This window comes from Nycticebus coucang, chromosome 1 (genome assembly GCF_027406575.1).
Source record: "Nycticebus coucang isolate mNycCou1 chromosome 1, mNycCou1.pri, whole genome shotgun sequence".
Classification (NCBI taxonomy): Eukaryota; Metazoa; Chordata; class Mammalia; order Primates; family Lorisidae; genus Nycticebus; species Nycticebus coucang.
In genome coordinates, this window is record NC_069780.1 from 14005307 (window position 1) to 14016240 (window position 10934).

General features: G+C 40.3%; 1 pseudogene; it reads left to right on the forward strand.

The window, feature by feature from the left end:
- The first annotated feature begins 5579 nt into the window (after nt 1-5579).
- On the forward strand, nt 5580-6481 carry LOC128588489 (uncharacterized protein NKAPD1-like; annotated as a pseudogene).
- The last annotated feature ends 4453 nt before the right edge of the window (nt 6482-10934 follow it).

Sequence of the window (10934 nt, forward strand, 5' to 3'; positions counted from 1 at the left end):
GGAAAAGAGTTCAGCTTACCCATTTCAAGAGCTTACTGTGAACAAACTGACTTTCATTAACCCTCGCAGTGCCATGCATATTTAGGAAATTGGAGGGGACCACATCCTAATTAGGACAGGTTAAATTTCCTTAGATTGAATTATATAAAAGACTAGCATCATTCAAACAATTGAAAAGTCTTTGACCTTTACAACTGTAATTCCTAAACTCTGTTCTGTGGAATATCAGTATTCCTTGTGATCCTAATATATTCCTCACAAGAAAGGGGGGGAGGAAGTTTGTGTCATCACAAACCTGGAATTTCACAAGGTTTGTCAGCATTCTAAAGACTTAGAATTTTTGTAGTTAAAAAGTAACTCTTCATATTTGGTTAATCACATTTCCAAAATACATTGAGCCTGAAACACTTTTTAAAAATGTTACACTGGCTTATTGTACCCTCGATGAATCCCCAACAATAAAATAAATAAATAAATAAATATATATATCAAAAAAAAATTTACTCTCTCCAAGAATACAGTGTTATATATAAGTCACACAAAAAGTATAAATTAACTAGGGGTTCACACTATTACACAATTTATATCTTGAAACAGAGGAGGTTTTAAAGCTTTTCTGCACTATACCCTTGAATATCTGCGCATTTGGGAACTGACGTTTAGGTAGCTTTCAATATCATTCACAGAATGATCCATAAGTTTGCCTAACATGATTATTCCTGACACAAGTTCTTTCTCCCTCCATTCCACTGCATTCCCCACAGTACACCATGCGATATTCCTTCAGAACCACTCTTCTCAATAGGTAGACTTCCTTGCTCAATCGTCTTAACTGGTCCCCTAATTTAATTCATTAATAAGAAAACATCTTTCAACTCCTATGATGAACTCCTAGCTCTTCCTCCTATGAGGAACACAAAAGGTACATAAGTTCTGGTCCTTGGCCTTAGAGTTTAGCCAGAGAAGGAAAACTAACATTTATAAAGTGGTTTAAAAATGATTTATCCCAAAAATCCTTTCATCCCCAGGACATTTGCACTAGACTGTTTACCACAGCTCAATTTACAATCGTCAGAATGTGGAAACAACCTAAATGCCCATCAACCCAGGAAGGATTAGCAAGCTATGGAATACTATTCAGCCACTAAAAAAGATAGAGACTTTACGTCTTTTGTATTAACCTGAATGGAGGTGGAACACATTCTTCTTAGTAAAGCATCACAAGAATGGAGAAGCAAGAATCCAATGTACTCAATTCTAATATGAAGACAGTAGATGAGCTAATACAAGGGGTGGAGTATGGGAATGAGGGATGGGGGAAAGGAGAGGGGGCAGGGGGTCATGATGTATGGCACAATCTTGGGGGTGGGACACAAGTATAAGAGGGACTTCTATCTAACAACTGCAATCAGTGTAACCTAATTCTTTGTACCCTCAATGAATCCCAAACAGTAAAAATAAATAAATAAGGAAGTGATCAATGTAGGGAGGTGGTCAGCTATGGAAGGTCTACTGTATTTGGATTTGGGAAAATTTAAGGGAGAAACAGTTATAGAAGTGGGATCATAGTGGCACATACATGGTGTATGTGGGAAGAAATGGGATGGGCGAATACAGTGGGCTTCACAGAGTGAAAGACTCTGACTGTGACATCAAGGAGCTGGATTCATTTTGTAGGAGGAAGACATTACAAACAATGTCATAGATTCGAAACTAGTTGTGAAATACTCAAATGAGCATTCTAGAAAGATTAGTATTGGATCTCATATGGACAGGTTAGAGACAGAAAGAAAGAAACCAAAGACCAAGATTGAAGTTGGAGTACTGTTGAAGCAATCCATGGGTTGAGGCTCTTGACAGGTGGGAATAAAACAGGAATAAAGAAGAAAACATAAATCCAAAAATCTGAAGGCATAAATAGAGGTTCTACTGTATTTCCTATTTTTAGGTTAGAGGAAATAGATATTAATGTTAATTGAGCTCCTACTATGTGCCAGGCTTTTAGATGCATCTAACTTAATTTCTGTATCAACACAAAGACATAGATATAGTTACTACCATTCTTCTTGATCAAAATCATCACCTATTAGGTTCCTACCACACAGGACCCCTAAGGCCACTCATCAGGTAAAGAACCCAACCCCCCAGAAAATACCAACGACTTCTGAATGGATGACAGGGAGCCTTCACTATAAGCAAGACTTGTCAAGGCTCTTTAAGGCTTCAAAGATTCTCCCCTAGGAGTAAGACCAAATAACCGTATTTCATGGATTTTAATGCATATGATTTTTCATATTTAACATCTTGAAGTTGGGATGCATCTTACAGTTGGAGAAGTGTCTGTTCCTCTGGTGAAGAAGGAATCCCTTCATGCGTCCAGCTGCCCCTGGTATCTCTGTCTAGAGAGAAAGCAATGTCTTGCTTCACAGAAACTGTTAATTTTGTGCTACTGTTTTTGGGATGTTTTCCTATCATAGAGATTGCAAACTGCATCCAAATGAATTAGTTCCTTAATGATTTTTTTAATTGCATTAGACGATTTAATTTCCAACCCACATTTTATCATCTTTAATTTATTGACCAGAAACAAGAAAATATGTTTCCTTTATCAGTGGGATAAAGATTCTGCAAATCTTAAATGTTATTTTGGGGTAAGTATTATTGTACTTGTACAATAAGTATTATTGTACATCACTATTGTATCACCAGTTGTTTTTGTTACTTCTACAATGTGTTTCTTTACCATGGTTTGCTCCTATAATTGGTGAGAAGGTAGACTTCTGTATTTAGATCTTCCCTCCCTACATAAAATAAAATTAGGACATTGCAGCCAAAATCAATCTAACCCCCAAAACTTCATTGCAAACAAAACGAGAGATAAATATTAGCAATCCTCCACTCTGAGAAGTTTCAGACTTATCATCAGCCTAAGAGTAGCAGCTCGACACATGTACATTTTACGACAGGTAGCCAACTCAGCTCTTCAGGTCTGTCAAGCTGCCAGTATTTTTCCTTGGCATGACTTCAAGGGCCCTATGTGTCCAACCCAAGGCAGCCCCCTTCAGGATATATGAGCCAAGCTAACTGCATGCAAACCAAGCTGGGTCTTGGAATCAGTTTACATGGGCATGTTGTCAGAGAAGGATGTTTATGTGTGTGAGAGTCTTAAAGGGCTGAATAGAAGATCAGAAGCAAGGTTAAGCAGAATGGGGCTGGGAAGAATTCCACATGTCCTTAGAGGACAGGCAGAGGATAAAAGGAGGTACAGTAGGGAGGCAAAAACAGAAGTGCATTCTTCACAGTCTGGCTGGCAAGCCCCGCAACCGTGCCATTCTTCAAACAAAACCTCTCTTGGCCTCAGATTCTCCACTGGTCATGCCAGCTCTATTGATTTACACAAAACCTTCAAGACTTTGATCAGCTACCAAAATGCAAACATTTAAAGCAATGCCTCAAAGAAGCTTGTCTAAAAAACAGTTGATGTGAAAGTTTAAAACAGTCCATTAGTAACCTCACGTAGAAATATGTATACATATATGTCCATCCATGCATGCTTCTGTGCACGTGAACATTTTGTTACAATTAACAATGCCACATACTTATTACACAGACTCACTCCAAGTCCAGGGAAACATCATGTACCGAGGTGAAGTCAAAAATATAAAATTAAACTCTCCTCTTACTGAATCTCACACTCACCCCTACTCAAAGAGGGAAAAGGAAATCATACTCTCCCCACCCATCAGACACCAAAAGCATGATTTATAGTTGTGATTATTCAGACCACAAATCCTTTGACATAGTAGAATTTTAGGAGATGAATTAATCACGTAATTTTAGAGGCCTCAAAACATCGAAATGATCATTTCCAACTTTTTACTTCTTTTTCAATGTTCAAATGCTTGTCAATCTGATAAATACCCAGTACATTATAGCAATCAAATAGTCACTAAAAATGATACCTCAATACATATGAAATGCCAGCCCCGTGCTCCCTCCAATCTCACCCAAGCTGAGGTACTGACTCAGTGAGCTCCTGTGAAAGAGAATCTGGAAAGATTTCTAAATATGAAATAGGCAGCCAGGAGATTTAATGGTGTGGCTCCTGCACTTTAAAGAAATTACTAAATAATATTTGTCTGCCTTGAGTCATTTGGACTCTTATTTCTGGACATGGTGAATGTGAAGAGCTCCATTTTGTAAAAAGTATATACTTCATCCATTCTAATAGAATAATAGCACCCTGGTCCCGAACTATTCCTTTAAAAAAAAAAAGGACTCAATAGTCCAGAGGTAAGTTTTCCCTTCACAGTTATTATGCTTACACCAGCTTATGGCAAGGTACAGTAATGACCTGGGGTGACCTCCTTCTAGCTGCAGAGTCAGACTGGAGGAGAGCAAACTCCCAGGGACACAGACAGCCTTGCCTGGGGGGACAGAGCAAGTGGTCCCAGAATTTCAGTTCTGTAGTCCTCAAAAGAACTCCAAACACGGTTCTATCTCAGTTACTTCTAGCCTTACACTCACATTGATCCCAAACCCAGTGTGTTCTGCACTGAAGTCAAGACTCAAGGGGTGCTAAGAAATTTAAAAACACTCTCTAGGCTACAAGGACATAGGTCTTTCCTGGCTCTTTACTGAATAAAATGCTTCTAGAATTAGTCAAGCCTTCTTTGAAACCCACGTGGAAGAGAAGTAGCCTCCAGTTGAACAACAGTAAAGATTCGACCATGGCCACAGACGGAGTGTTGATTGAGTATTGAGCTTGCCTATTTCTGCCTCATCATGTATATTAAGTCATCATAGTTGAGGTATGTGTATGTGTAAGCTATTTGCAAAGAACTTGGTCGTAAAAAAGTATTTCACAAGAATGGTTGTAAACAAATCTACTTATCCAGTTATACCTTTGAATAAAAGAAAACTCCTTTTATTGTCAAAAAAATAAAAGATTCAACTATGGTATCCCTTTTTTGGTTCAAATTCTCCTAACTCGATTTGATAACAAGCCTCTCCATTCACTTTCTTCCTCCCAACTCAGCAAACCTCCTGAGTACCTTCATGTGCTATCACCCATGCTTAGGAGAAAGTTTGAGTACAGGATGCCCCCCTCAACTTTAATTTAGCATTTACAAAGCCTTCCCCACTGAATTTAAATGAAGTATTGCATGTTGTTATTTAATTAGCTACTTATGCGAACCCTCCTAAAATAGCTGGACAGAGCGAGCCACTGCGAAAGGCAGGGTGGTTACAGATCTCCCCTCTGGGGTCAGGCAAGTCTGGGTGTTCTGTGCCGCTCAGCCCCCAGCATCCAGGTGGCTCTGGGTGGCTGCTAGCATCTGTCCCAGCTCGTGTGTTCTCATTCACAAGGTATGAAGATGGTCGTTCCCAGAACTGCAGCAGATTAATGAAAGGTGTGAAGAAATAGTCTCGCACATTTCCCTTCTCATGAGTGTGGAACAAAAGAACTTTGCTTCAGATGGGAAGAAATTGCCTCAGATGGGAAGAGGAAGCCGCCTATTTTCCGCCCAGACCTCCTCCCCTGACCTCCGCCACACTAGGCTGTGGCACACGATCGAAGAATGTCCCGGGTTCCACTGGGGAAAGTTCTCCTGAGGAATGTCATCCGGCACACGGATGCTCGCAATGGGATTCAAGAGGAATCAGATATGTGGAAAATAAGAGAACTAGAGAAACAGATGGAAGATGCTTACCGTGGGACAAAAAGGAAAATGTTACCGAGCAGTTGGAGCCGAATGCGTAGTGATGGTTTTGAAGAAGAAAGTCAGACAGACTATTGGAGACCAAAGAATGACATTTCTGAGACATTGGAAGATGATTTTCTTAAGGCTAAATCCTGGAACAAGAAGTTATATGATTACGAAGCTAATATGCCCGACAGATGGGGTCACAGTGGTTATAAAGGATTATACCCTGAAGAATTTGAAACAGACAGTAGTGATCAGCAAGCTATTACCAATGGAAAAAAACCATCTCCCCAGGTAAAATTGTCTACCCACGAATCCCACAAGCACAAGAAGCCAAAGAAATCCCATAAAAAGAAGCAGAAAAAAAAGCCACACACACACAAAAAGAAAAAAAAAAAAAAAAACAGAAGAAAAGCAAAAAGGAAGCCATGGATATAATGGCAGATTCTTCAAGTGAGTTCTCAGAAGAAACAGGGGCTTCTAGTACTAAGGAAAGGAAACAACCACATAAACGCAAGAAAAAATCCAGGAAGAAGTCTATCAAAAAAGCTGCTTCATTCTTAGAGGCAGAAAGTGACACTTCTCAGTCAGATGATTCAGCATCCAGCAGTTCTGAGGAAAGTGAAGAAAGAGACACTAAGAAAACCAAAAGGAAAAAGAGAGATAAAGTCCATATCCCTGTGGCTAATAATGAAATACAGAAGAGGACAAATAAACGCACCAATTACAAAGTGGCTACAGATGAAAGGTCTGCTGAGAGCTCAGAAGATGACTAAATGGGAAAGGAAGATGCTTGTTTCCCACGTGACTGGTATTTACAGCTCTTACTCATTGGGGTTTTGCCAAGGACTCTTGTTCAACACAGGGGGCCTGAGGTCAGAGCTGTCTTATGCCATCTAAATAGGTTCTGACAAACTTATCTTCTATTTTGGCCTGTTAGATTTGATCCCCTTTTGTTGTTACTAGGGAATCTGGTATTTTGTTATGAAGGTTTCTTGAAGAGATTATTTTTTGCAATTAATCACATTTAGTGTAGAGTACATATACAGCAAATTAAAGGACCCAGGAAGCTGAATCCAATAATGACCTGGATATACCAATTAGAATATTGAATTTGGGGAGGTCAAGGGCTGAGATCAAGAGGAGAATTGGACACAGTGCTGTGTAGAAAGGTATGACAAGGGAACACTATGTGGCTGTCTTTTGTTAAAATAGCAGGTATCACAATTGGCTTGTCTTTAGCCTTAAGGGAACACTATGTGGCCGTCTTTTGTTAAAATAGCAGGTATCACAATTGGCTTGTCTTTAGCCTTGTTGCTTTGATCCTTCTGTATTTTGACCCCACGGGTGGGGTCCAGTTTACTTAAAGAGGAAATGGGCTTAAGAACAAACCCTTCCCCTTGACGATCTTATCCATAGACAACCATTATTAGAAGGGACTAGAGTTTTGTCAACTGTGCCTGCTGGACAGGGTCTTGAGTTACACTTAGTAGCTCCTAAAAATGGCATTGGATTTTTTTTTTTTTTTAGTTCCATTGCTATATATTGCCTAAATGGACTTGTGTTTAAAATTATTCCCTCAGTTGTTATAGATAATCCTCTAGCAAGTGGGGAAGAATTAGGAATTAGTCATGCTATCAAAATGGTGCTCTGAACAGGATTCAGGGTAACAACCGCCATGTAAGTGTTATCTTCCTTGTTCATTTATAAGTCTGTTAATGAACTGTAGGTTTTCCCTGAAACTAAGTTGAATCATTTCTAAAATGAAATAGGCTTCTCAGGGACATAGCCACTTCTGTGTTTGGATTAAAGCACCAAGCAGAGACCACATTATTTCCCTCTGTGATCTCTACTGTGATTTTAAGAAATCAAAATATAACTGAAAGAAGGCTGGCAGAACACAAGTGAATTTCTTCACTATGGGAGAAAAGATTAAGTGACACATTGTCATTTTTTTTCTGATTGTTGCTTCATGGGCTGAGTAAAAGCTTGAAAACTCAAGACTTTTGGTCTTGGTTCTGCCACCAGTGGGTTATGAGGAAGTTCAGAGCAGGTAAGTTAACCTCCCTGGCCTTACTTTCCCCAGATTCAATACAGAATTACTTCATGGTAGCGTGACACTAAGACACCAGCAATAGAACATAACTATGACAACGTTCCATGAAGTGGTGTTTTATAGTTCTAACTACTAAGTTTGTTCTCCTTATGGAACAGATTTCTAATAAAGTGCTTGGTCTTACATGGTTGGCCAGAGGTGCCCTGTCCCTTGACTACAAGCATGTGCTCCCTTTTGGGATATTTATTTGAAATATTAATACTTTGGTACTCAATTGTCAGTGGTGTATATTTTTTAACTTTGGGATTGGTAGGGTCTTAAAGGAGGAAGAACAATTTATAATTACTACCTCTTAACCTAAAATTTGTTCCCAGAGCAAGTGAAATCTTTGTTGGAAGGAGTCTTTAACATGTATTTTTTAGCATTGTTTCTGTGCTCTAAAAGTACAGACTCCAAGCAGACTCAGGAAAACAGGCCAGAGGAACACGGCATTTCCAGGAAGTTGGTTCTGTTTGGGTCTTGACCTTCCCCTCCTCCCATACTAGCAGAGGTTTATTGCTTTCCCAAGGAATATGCATCTTGCCTATCTGTTATGTTTTTTTTTTTAGCCAGGTTTACCTTTTCTTGGTCATGTATAAGCAATAAAAATGTTTTGTTCTTAAAAAAAAAAAAAGAAAGAAAGAAATTGCCTCAAATCGATGAGTATGCCCAAGAGGAGAGGTTATACACAGACCTATTGAGCAACATCGCTGGGTTTGAATCTCAGCCTCATCACAATCTGGAGGACCTCAATTCCTCAGTTTCCTCATCTTCCTCATGTCTAAAATGAACTTCCTAATAGTCCCTACCTCATAAAGTTGTTGAGAGGGTGGAGTGGCAGAGCCAAGCCCCACCCCCCTGGGGTCGGGTAAGGGAAGCAGACCAGAAGCAGGTCCCAGAGCACAGCTGGGTGCTGGGTAGCTATTACCTAATGAAATGCCACTGGGAAGGAGTGGCAGCCAGACGTGGTAGGAGGACACAGCACTGTCAGCCTCAGGTCCCAAGAGTTACATGTGTCTATTACGGCCATCTCCCTCACAGTAGAAGGTGAAGGTCTGCTCATGAGTACAGGGTGACTCACAAAATATTAAATGGGTTTCTTTGCTGGAGATTCACTCATGACATTTATTCTTCCCAATAGATATTTAAAATAATCCTATGTTTTGTTTATTTTTTCTTTTTTTTTTTTTGAGACAGAGTCTCAAACTGTTGCCCTAGGTAGAATGCCGGGGCGTCACAGCTCACAGCAACCTCCAACTCCTGGGCTTATGCGATTCTCTTGCCTCAGCCTTCCAAGTAGCTGGGACTACAGGTGCCCACCACAACACCTGGCTATTTTGTTGTTGTTGTTGCAGTTGTCACTGTTGTTTTAGCTGGCCTGGGCCGGGTTCAAACCCACCAGCCTTGGTGCATGTGGCTGGCATCCTACCCACTGAGTCATGGGCGCTGCCATTTAAAATAATCTTAAATGAGAATACAATTCATCCTTATATTTTTAGTAAGTACCTCGGAGCCCGATACTGACTACAGCTGAGGCTGTCAAGGTCTGGACACCCCTGGGCTCTGCTGTCATCAGCCTCACTCATGGGCTACAGCATGGCTGACTCTTAGGCCCAAATTCTTGCAATTCTATAGTAACTTTAACAACTGATCTTACTGTAATACCATATGTGATACCAAAAAACATGTAAATTTTGAAGTTTTAAAACTGTCTCCAAAATATGCACAGTGAGTTTATCTCTAATCCCCTTTCCGACCTGCATCAATAGCTGTGACCTCAGACAAGTCCTTCTGTCTCTCTCAGAATTACTTTTCTCCCACAAAAAGTGAAGGGGTAGAACTTTAGAACTGAGTTCTAAAACGTCCTTGTGCACAGTTCCATTCTCCCTGACCTCAGCAACCAACAAGGAAGGCAGGCGGCTCTGGTTTGGGTCTGCCGCCCCTGCTTCCTGCTTAGTCTTGCAAAGGCAGTACAGGGAGGCGCAGCTCCAAGGCATCGCGGGGTAGGTTCTAGACTATTGCAATATAGCCCATCACACACATTTCTTTGGTTCACGGTGCCTACAAAAGTTAAGTTTATGCTCTACCGTAGTTTATTAAGTGTGCAAAGTATTATGTCTAAAAATACAAGGTATTGTCTAAAAACACGAGGTAATATATTAATTTAAAAATGCTTGATTGCTGAATTTGTAAAAAACATAATAGCTGCAAAGGGCAACAAAGTGAAGCTCAGGAGAGCAAGTCACGCCTGTGCATGTGGTGGGCACACGGCGCTTGGTCCTCTGGGGCTGGAGTCTGAGTTCGGTTTCTGTTGTCCCCACCTCCAGGAGAGCTAGGGACTAGGGGTGGTAAGGGCGGCACGGTGAGGAAGTGAGTGCAGAGGGCAGGGCATGTGCGGCTGGGCTGCACACCCCATGAGGTTGGTGTGAGAATGAAATAAATTGACAGACAAAGGGGCAGAGCAGTGTCTGGGACATTGTGAGCCCTCCTTGAGTTTTAGCTATTATTACTGGGACATATCAGAGGCCCTCAGTATGTGCTTTCTCTGCTGAAATGACCAGCAGCCATGAGCCAGGCCCTTGACCATGTCATGCATTTAATTCTCCCAACAACCTTGAGAAGAAGAAATTATCCCATTTCATGCAATAAATGAGGAAACAGACTCAGGGGGCATAATAATAGATTGAGGAAGCAGAATAAACCGACACTCAATGCCAACATCCATGCTAAAATGCAGTATTATCTAATAACAACAAGACACATTACATGTTATTTTCTACATAATAAAAAATACATTGCTTATTATGTACAAGATAATTTATCTATACATTGGGTAGAATCAAATGTTTTATTTTCATTTTCACTCTAATATTGGGCATCACCCCAGGGAATCGTGAATAACATTTATTTACCTACTTTTCTGTGAACTTGGAAGTCTCTAAGAATATCTTCATGAAATCTCCCAGGAATAGGAATCTAAGGTAATTAAGTCTCAGTTTATCACATAGTCCAATCAAGATGATCAAAGTTCTTGGATTAAATAGAAACACCAAACTTTCTTAAACAAAAAAGAGGGATTTGTTATAATAGAGTCAGAGAACGCCACGGAGGGAATGCAGTCAGGTCTCAGGGCA